This window comes from Arachis stenosperma, chromosome 9, assembly GCF_014773155.1.
Source record: "Arachis stenosperma cultivar V10309 chromosome 9, arast.V10309.gnm1.PFL2, whole genome shotgun sequence".
NCBI classification, from domain to species: domain Eukaryota; kingdom Viridiplantae; phylum Streptophyta; class Magnoliopsida; order Fabales; family Fabaceae; genus Arachis; species Arachis stenosperma.
The window spans coordinates 14,250,092-14,258,911 of record NC_080385.1 but is presented as its reverse complement, the minus strand read 5'-3'; the positions used below and the strand labels follow the sequence as shown (position 1 = coordinate 14,258,911).

At 40.8% G+C, this 8,820-nt stretch overlaps 1 non-coding gene across 1 annotated transcript; it reads right to left on the bottom strand.

Annotated features, from left to right (window-relative positions):
* Nucleotides 1-202: 202 nt before the first annotated feature.
* Nucleotides 203-310, bottom strand: LOC130952960 (small nucleolar RNA R71). The gene has a single exon (XR_009075134.1). It is a non-coding gene; the product is annotated as a small nucleolar RNA R71 (small nucleolar RNA).
* Between the last annotated feature and the right edge of the window lie 8,510 nt (nt 311-8,820).

Below are 8,820 nucleotides of genomic sequence, written 5' to 3'. Positions count from 1 at the left end.
CTTAGCTGAATTCTTGCAAATCTGTGACACAGTCAAGACTAATGGGGTTAACCCTGAAGTCTACAGACTGATGCCATTCCCTTTTGCTGTAAGAGACAGAGCTAGAATATGGTTGGATTCTCAACCTAAAGAAAGCCTGGACTCTTGGGAAAAGCTAGTCAATGCCTTCTTGGCAAAGTTCTTTCCACCACAAAGATGGAGTAAGCTTAGAGTGGAAGTCCAAACCTTCAGACAGAAGGATGGAGAATCCCTCTATGAAGCTTGGGAAAGATACAAACAATTAATCAGAAGATGTCCTTCAGACATGCTTTCTGAATGGAGCATCATAGGTATTTTCTATGATGGTCTCTCTGAACTATCCAAGATGTCTTTGGATAGCTCTGCTGGAGGATCTCTTCATCTGAAGAAGACGCCTGCAGAAGCTCAAGAATTGATTGAAATGGTTGCAAATAACCAATTCATGTACACTTCTGAAAGGAATCCTGTGAACAATGGGACTAGCCAGAAAAAGGAGTTCTTGAGATTGACGCTCTGAATGCCATATTGGCTCAGAACAAGATATTGACTCAACAAGTCAATTTGATTTCTCAAAGTCTGACTGGAATGCAAAATGCACCAAACAGTACTAAGGATGCTTCATCTGAGGAAGAAGCTTATGATCCTGAGAACCCTTCAATGGAAGAGGTGAATTACCTAGGAGAACCCTATGGAAACACCTATAATTCTTCATGGAGAAATCACCCAAATTTCTCATGGAAGAATCAAGAGAGACCTCAACAAGGTTTCAATAACAATAATGGTGGAAGAAACAGGTTTAGCAATAGCAAGCCTTTTCCATCATCTTCTCAGCAACAGACAGAGAGTTCTAAGCAGAATACTTCTGACTTAGCAACAATGGTCTCTGATCTAATAAAAACCACTCAAAGTTTCATGAATGAAACAAGGTCCTCCATCAGAAATTTGGAAGGACAAGTGGGATAGCTGAGCAAGAAAATTACTGAACTCCCTCCTAGTACTCTCCCAAGCAACACAGAAGAAAATCCAAAAGGAGAGTGCAAAGCCATAGACATGGCCGAATATGGAGAGGAAAGACAGGAGGAGGACGCCACTGAGGAAGACCTCAGTGGGCGTGCACCAACCTCCTCTGAGTTCCCCAATGAGGAACCATGGGAATCTGAGGCTCAAAATGAGACCATAGAGATTCCATTGGAATTACTTCTGCCATTCATGAGCTCTGATGAGTATTCTTCCTCTGAAGAGGATGAGTATGTCACTGAAGAGCAAGTTGCTAAATACCTTGGAGCAATCATGAAGCTAAATGACAAGTTATTTGGAAATGAGACTTGGGAGGAAGAACCACCTTTGCTCACCAAAGAACTGGATGACTTGTCTAGGCAGAAACTGCCTCAAAAGAGGCAAGATCCTGGGAAGTTTTCTATACCTTGTACCATAGGCACCATGACCTTCAAGAAGGCCTTGTGACTTAGGGTCAAGTGTAAACCTCATGCCCCTCTCTGTAATGGAGAAATTAGGGATCTTTGAGGTGCAAGCTGCAAGAATCTCATTAGAGATGGCAGACACTTCAAGAAAACAAGCTTATGGACTTGTAGAGAATGTTTTGGTGAAGATTGAAGACCATTACATCCCTACTGATTTCATAGTCCTAGAGACTGGGAAGTGCATGGATGAATCCATCATCCTTGGCAGACCCTTCCTAGCCACAGCAAAGACTGTGATTGATGTTGATAGAGGAGAGTTAATCATTCAAGTGAATGAAAAATCCTTGGTGTTTAAGGCCCAAGGACATCCCTCTATCATCATGGAGAGGAAGCATGAAGAGCTTCTCTCAAAACAGAGCCAAGCAGAGCCCCCAGTCAAACTCTAAGTTTGGTGTTGGGAGGCCACAACCAAACTCTAAGTTTGGTGTTGAACCCCCACATTCAAACTCTAAGTTTGGTGTTGGGAGGTTCCAACACGGTTCTAAGTATTTCTGAGGCTCCATGAGAGTCCTCTGTCAAGCTAATGACATTAAAGAAGCGCTTGTTGGGAGGCAACCCAATGTTTTATAGCTAACTATTTTCTTTTGTTATTTTATCTTTTTTGTAGGTTGATGATCATAAGAAGTCACAAAAACAATGAAAAAAAGCAAAAACAGAATGAAAAACAGGAAGAAAAACATCACACCCTGGAGGAGAAGAAGCTGGCGTTCAAACGCCAGTAATGCTAGCTGTTGGGCGTTTAACGCCCAGTCTGGCACCATTCTGGGCGTTTAACGCCAGAAAGGGGCACCAGACTGGCGTTAAACGCCAGTAAAGGGAAACAACCTGGCGTTAAACGCCAGGAATGGGCATCAGCCCGGCGTTTAACGCCAGAAATAACTCAAAACGTGATTTTGAGCAACACTTGGTGCAGGGATGACTTTTCCTTGACACCACAGGATCTGTGGACCCCATAGGACCCCACCATCACTCTCTCTCTTCTTCCCCCATTCACCAATCACCTCAATACCTCTTCCCCAAAAACCCTTCACCTATCAAATCCCATCTTTCTCTTCACCACTCACATCCATCCTTCATAAACCCCCACCAACCTCACCCTTCAAATTCAAACCACTTTCCCTCCCAAACCCACCCATAATGGCCGAACCATTACTCCCCCTCTCTCCTATATATACCCTTCTTCAACCCTTCATTTTCACACAACCTAAACACCCCTTCTTTCCCCTTCTTGGCCGAACACACCACCTTCCCCCTCTTCCTCATTTCTTCTTCTTCTACTCTCTTCTTTCTTCTTTTGCTCGAGGACGAGCAAACATTTTAAGTTTGGTGTGGTAAAAGCGTTGCTTTTTCATTTTTCCATAACCATTTATGGCATCCAAGGCCGGAGAAACCTCTAGAAAGAGGAAAGGGAAGGCAAAGGCTTCCACCTCCGAGTCATGGGAGATGGATAGATTCCTCTCAAGGGTGCATCAAGTCCACTTCTATGAAGTTGTGGCCTTGAAGAAGGTGATCCCCGAAGTCCCCTTTTCACTCAAAAAGGGTGAATATCCGGAGATCCGCCATGAGATCCGAAGAAGAGGTTGGGAAGTACTTACCAACCCCATTCAACAAGTCGGAATCTTGATGGTTCAAGAGTTCTATGCCAATGCATGGATCACCAAGAACCATGACCAAAGTGTGAACCCGAATCCAAGGAATTATCTCACTATGGTTCGGGGGAAATACTTGGATTTTAGTCCGGAGAGTGTGAGGGTGGCGTTCAACTTGCCTATGATGCAAGGAGATGAGCACCCTTACACTAGAAGGGTCAACTTTGATCAAAGGTTGGACCAAGTCCTCACAACCATATGTGAAGAGGGCGCACAATGGAAGCAAGATTCAAGAGGAAAGCCGGTTCAATTGAGAAGGCATGACCTCAAGCCCGTGGCTAGAGGATGGTTAGAGTTCATACAACGCTCAATCATTCCCACTAGCAACCGGTCCGAAGTTACCATAGACCGGGCCATCATGATCCATAGCATCATGATTGGAGAAGAAATAGAAGTTCATGAGGTTATAGCCCAAGAACTCTACAAGGTGGCGGACAAGACCTCCACTTTGGCAAGGTTAGCCTTTCCTCATCTCATCTGTCACCTCTGTTATTCAGTTGGAGTTGACATAGAGGGAGATACTCCCATTGATGAGGACAAGCCCATCACCAAGAAAAGGATGGAGTACACAAGAGACCCCTCTCACCATGAGATCCCTGAGATTCCTCAAGGGATGCACTTTCCTCCACAAAATTATTGGGAGCAATTAAACACCTCCCTAGGAGAGTTGAGTTCCAACATGGGACAACTAAGGGTGGAGCATCAAGAACACTCCATTCTCCTCCATGAAATTAGAGAAGACCAAAGAATCATGAGGAGGAGCAACAAAGACAAGGAAGAGACATTGAGGAGCTCAAGCACTCCATAGGATCTTCAAGAGCAAGAAAGAGCCGCCATCACTAAGGTGGACCCATTCCTTGATTTCCTTGTTCTTTATTCTTCTGTTTTTCGATTTTTATGCTTTATGTTTGTCCATGTTTGTGTCTTGTGATCATTAGTGTCTTAGTGTCTATGCCTTAAAGTTATGAATGTCCTATGAATCCATCACCTTTCTTGAATAAAAACGTGCTTAATTGATAAAGGAAAGAATTGCATGAATTCTGAATTTTATAATAGTTTAATTAAATTGATGTGGTGGCAACACTTTGTTCTCTGAATGTATGCTTGAACAGTGCATATGTCTTTTGAATTTGTGGTTCATGAATGTTGGCTCTTGAAAGAATGATGAAAAAGGAGACATGTTACTGAGGATCTGAAAAATCATTAAAAATGATTCTTGAAGCAAGAAAAAGAAGGAAGCAAACGAAAAAAAAAAACCGAAAAAAAAAAAGAAAGAAATAAAGTTGTAATCCAAGGCAATAAGAGTGTGCTTAAGAACCCTGGACACCTCTAATTGGGGACTTTAGCAAAGCTGAGTCACAATCTGAAAAGGTTCACCCAATTATGTGTCTGTGGCATGTATGTATCCGGTGGTAATACTGGAAGACAGAGTGCTTTGGGTCACGGCCAAGACTCAATAAATAGCTATGTTCAAGAATCATCATACTTTACTAGGAGAATCATTAACACTATCTGGATTCTAAGTTCCTAAAGAAGCCAATCATTCTGAATTACAAGGGATAGAGTGAGATGCCAAAACTATTCAGAGACAAAAAGCTAAAAGCCCCGCTCATCTAATTAATACTGATCTTCATAGATGTTTTTGGAGTTCATTGCATATTCTCTTCTTTTTATCTTATTTGATTTTCAGTTGCTTGGGGACAAGCAACAATTTAAGTTTGGTGTTGTGATGAGCGGATAATTTGTATGCTTTTTGGCATTGTTTTTAGTATGTTTTAGTATCTTTTAGTTAGTTTTTAGTATATTTTTATTAGTTTTTAGTTAAAATTCACTTTTCTGGACTTTACTATGAGTTTGTGTGTTTTTCTGTGATTTCAGGTATTTTCTGGCTGAAATTGAGGGACCTGAGCAAAAATCTGATCCAGAGACTCAAAAGGACTGCAGATGCTGTTGGATTCTGACCTCCCTGCACTCGAAGTGGATTTTCTGGAGCTACAGAAGCCCAATTGGCGCGCTCTCAACGGCGTTGGAAAGTAGACATCCTGGGCTTTCCAGCAATATATAATAGTCCATACTTTGCCCAAGATTTGATGGCCCAAACCGGCGTTCAAAGTCACCTCAAGAAATCCAGCGTTAAACGCCGGAACTGGCACCTAATTGGGAGTTAAACGCCCAAACTGGCACTAAAGCTGGCGTTTAACTCCAAGGAGAGTCTCTACACGAAAAATGCTTCATTGCTCAGCCCAAGCACACACCAAGTGGGCCCGGAAGTGGATTTTTATGTCATTTACTCATCTTTGTACACCTTAGGCTACTAGTTATCTATAAGTAGGACCTTTTACTATTGTATTTGGGGAGACTTTTGGTAGCTATCTTTGTTTTATGCTATCTTAGACCTTTGGAGGCTGGCCATTCGGCCATGCCTAGACCTTGTTCTTATGTATTTTCAACGGTGGAGTTTCTACACACCATAGATTAAGGTGTGGAGCGCTGCTGTACCTCGAGTATTAATGCAATTACTATTGTTCTTCCATTCAATTCCGCTTGTTCTTTATCCAAGATATCACTTGTTCTTCAACATGATGAAGGTGATGATTGACGCCCATCACCATTCTCACTCATGAACAAGGTGACTGACAACCATTCTTGTTCTACAAGCATCTGAGGCTTAGTGAATATCTCTTGGATTCCCGATTGCACGATGCATGGTTGATCGCCTGACAACCGAGTGCTCGCCTGACAAACGAGCCAACCATTCCGTGAGATCAGAGTCTTCGTGGTATAGGCAGGACTTGATGGCAGCATTCAAGAGAATCCGGAAGGTCTAACCTTGTCTGTGGTATTCTGAGTAGGATTCAATGATTGAATGACTGTGACGTGCTTCAAACCTGTAACCTACTGGGCGTAGTGACAAACGCAAAAGAGGGATTCTATTCCGGTAGGGGAGGGAACCAAACCGGTGATTGGCAGTACTGTGACAGAGTGCGTGCATTAGCTTTCACTGCGCGGATGGGAGGTAGCTGCTGACAACAGTGAAACCCTACACGAGCTTGCCATGGAAAGGAGTAAGAAGGATTGGATGAAGGCAATAGGAAAGCAGAGAGACGGAAGGGAAGGCATCTTCATACACTTGTCTGAAGCTCTTACACCAATGATATACATAAGTATCACTATCTTTATCTTTTATATTATTTTCGTTCATCATCATATATTTTGAGTTTGCCTGACTAAGACTTACAAGATGACCATAGCTTGCTTCAATGCTAACAATCTCCGTGGGATCGACCCTTACTCACGTAAGGTATTACTTGGACGACCCAGTGCACTTGCTGGTTAGTTGTGCGAAGTTGTGTAATGCCATGGAATTGAACCACCAAGTTTTTGGAGTTCATGACCAGGGATTATGAGAGTTGTGAAAAGTATTGTTCACAATTTCGCGCTACCAAGTTTTTGGCGCCGTTGCCGGGGATTGTTCAAGTTTTGAGCAAGCTTTTGGTAACAATGCCTGGGATTGTTCTAGTTTGGACAACTGACGGTTCATCTTGTTGCTTAGATTAGGTATTTATTTTTTTCGAAATTCTTGAAGATGAATTCTAGAGTTTCATGATGATTTGTTGAAATCTGGCTGGCTGAGAAGCCATGTCTAATCTGATTGGACCGAGGTTTCAACTTATCACCACAAGAGCTTGTTGATTTTCATCAATTTTGCTTTTGGAGCAGTGATCTGCTAAGGCTTGGCTGACCTTTGGTCATGTCTAGTGTTTTGGACCGAAGCTTTCTTTGAAAGCTTGGCTGGCTGTGAAGCCATGTCTAATTCCTGGACCGGAGTCTTAGACTAGCATTGCACTGATTCCTGGAATTCTCATTAAGAATTTTGATACCTTTTTCCACTTAATTTTCGAAAAACACAAAAAAAAAAATTACAAAATCATAAAAATCAAAAAAATATTTGCTGTTTCTTGCTTAAGTCTAGTGTCTCATCTTAAGTTTGGTGTCAATTACATGCATTCATTCATGTGTCTTAAGGATCTTCAAGTAATTCTTGATGATCTCTTACTCTGATCTTTGAATTCTTTTGGCTTGAGTATTTATGTGTCTCATATAGTGTCAGTAGTACACAAACTGCTAAGTTTGGTGTCTTGCATGCATTGTTATTTGATTCTTGTTGCATTTTGATTATTAAAAAATCCAAAAATATTTTTAATTTGTGTTTTTCAAGTCAATAATACAAAGAATTGAAGATTCAGAACATACTGCAGAGGAATTATACAGAAAAAGCTGAGCATTCAAAAATGCCCAGTGAAGAAGGCAGACTGGCGTTTAAACGCCAGCCAGGGTACCTGGTTGGGCGTTTAACGCCCAAAAAGGTAGCATTTTGGGCGTTAAACGCCAGAATGTATACCATTCTGGGCGTTTAACGCCAGGATGGTGCTAGGGGAAGATTTTGTTTTCAAATCAATTTTTTTTCAAGTTTTCAAAGTTTTTCAAAACCAAATCTTTTTCAAATCATATCTTTTCAATCAAATGTTTTCAAAATCAAATTCTTTCCTCTTTCAAAGATACTTACTAACAATTAATGATTTGATTGAACATTTTTTGCCTTTTCTATTAAGGAAGGTTTTATGTTTGAATCATATCTTTTCTTGTTAGGCAAGTCATCAATTTTTTTTCACATCCTTTCAAATTGTTTTCAAATCATATCCTTTAAAATTGTTTTCAAATCATATCTTCTCAATCACATCTTTTTAAAACCATAACTTTTCAATCAAATCTTTTTAATCACATTTTTTTTAAATAGTTTTCAATCAAATCTTTTTAATTTCTAATTTCAAAATCTTTTTCAAAAATCACTTGATTTCTTTTTCACTTTTGATTTTCGAAAATTATCAATCTTTCAAAATGTTTTCAAAATCTTTTAATTGAATTTTCGAAAATTCTCTTCCCTCCTTCCCACATCCTTCTATTTATGGAGTACTACTCCTTCTTAATGCACAATTCGAACTCTAACTAATAAAGTTCGAGTTCTTCTTCTCCTTCTTCTTACTATTTCTCTTTTCCTCTGACACTTCAAGGAATCTCTATACTGTGACATAGAGGATTCCACATTTTCTTTTTCTCTCCTCTTTCATATGAGCAGGAGCAGAGACAAAGGCATTCTTGTTGAAGCTGATCCTGAACCTGAAAGGACCTTGAAGAGAAAGCTAAGAGAAGCTAAAGCACAACTCTCTTTAGAGGACCTGACCGAATTCTTCAAGGAAGAAGAACACATGGCAGCCGAAAACAACAACAATGCCAACAATGCAAGGAAGGTGCTGGGTGACTTCACTGCACCTACTCCTGATTTTTATGGGAGAAGCATCTCTATCCCTGCCATTGGAGCAAACAACTTTGAGCTTAAGCCTCAATTAGTTTCTCTAATACAACAGAATTGCAAGTTCCATGGACTTCCAATGGAAGATCCTCATCAGTTCTTAGCTGAATTCTTGCAAATCTGTGACACAGTCAAGACTAATGGGGTTAACCCTGAAGTCTACAGACTGATGCCATTCCCTTTTGCTGTAAGAGACAGAGCTAGAATATGGTTGGATTCTCAACCTAAAGAAAGCCTGGACTCTTGGGAAAAGCTAGTCAATGCCTTCTTGGCAAAGTTCTTTCCACCACAAAGATGGAGT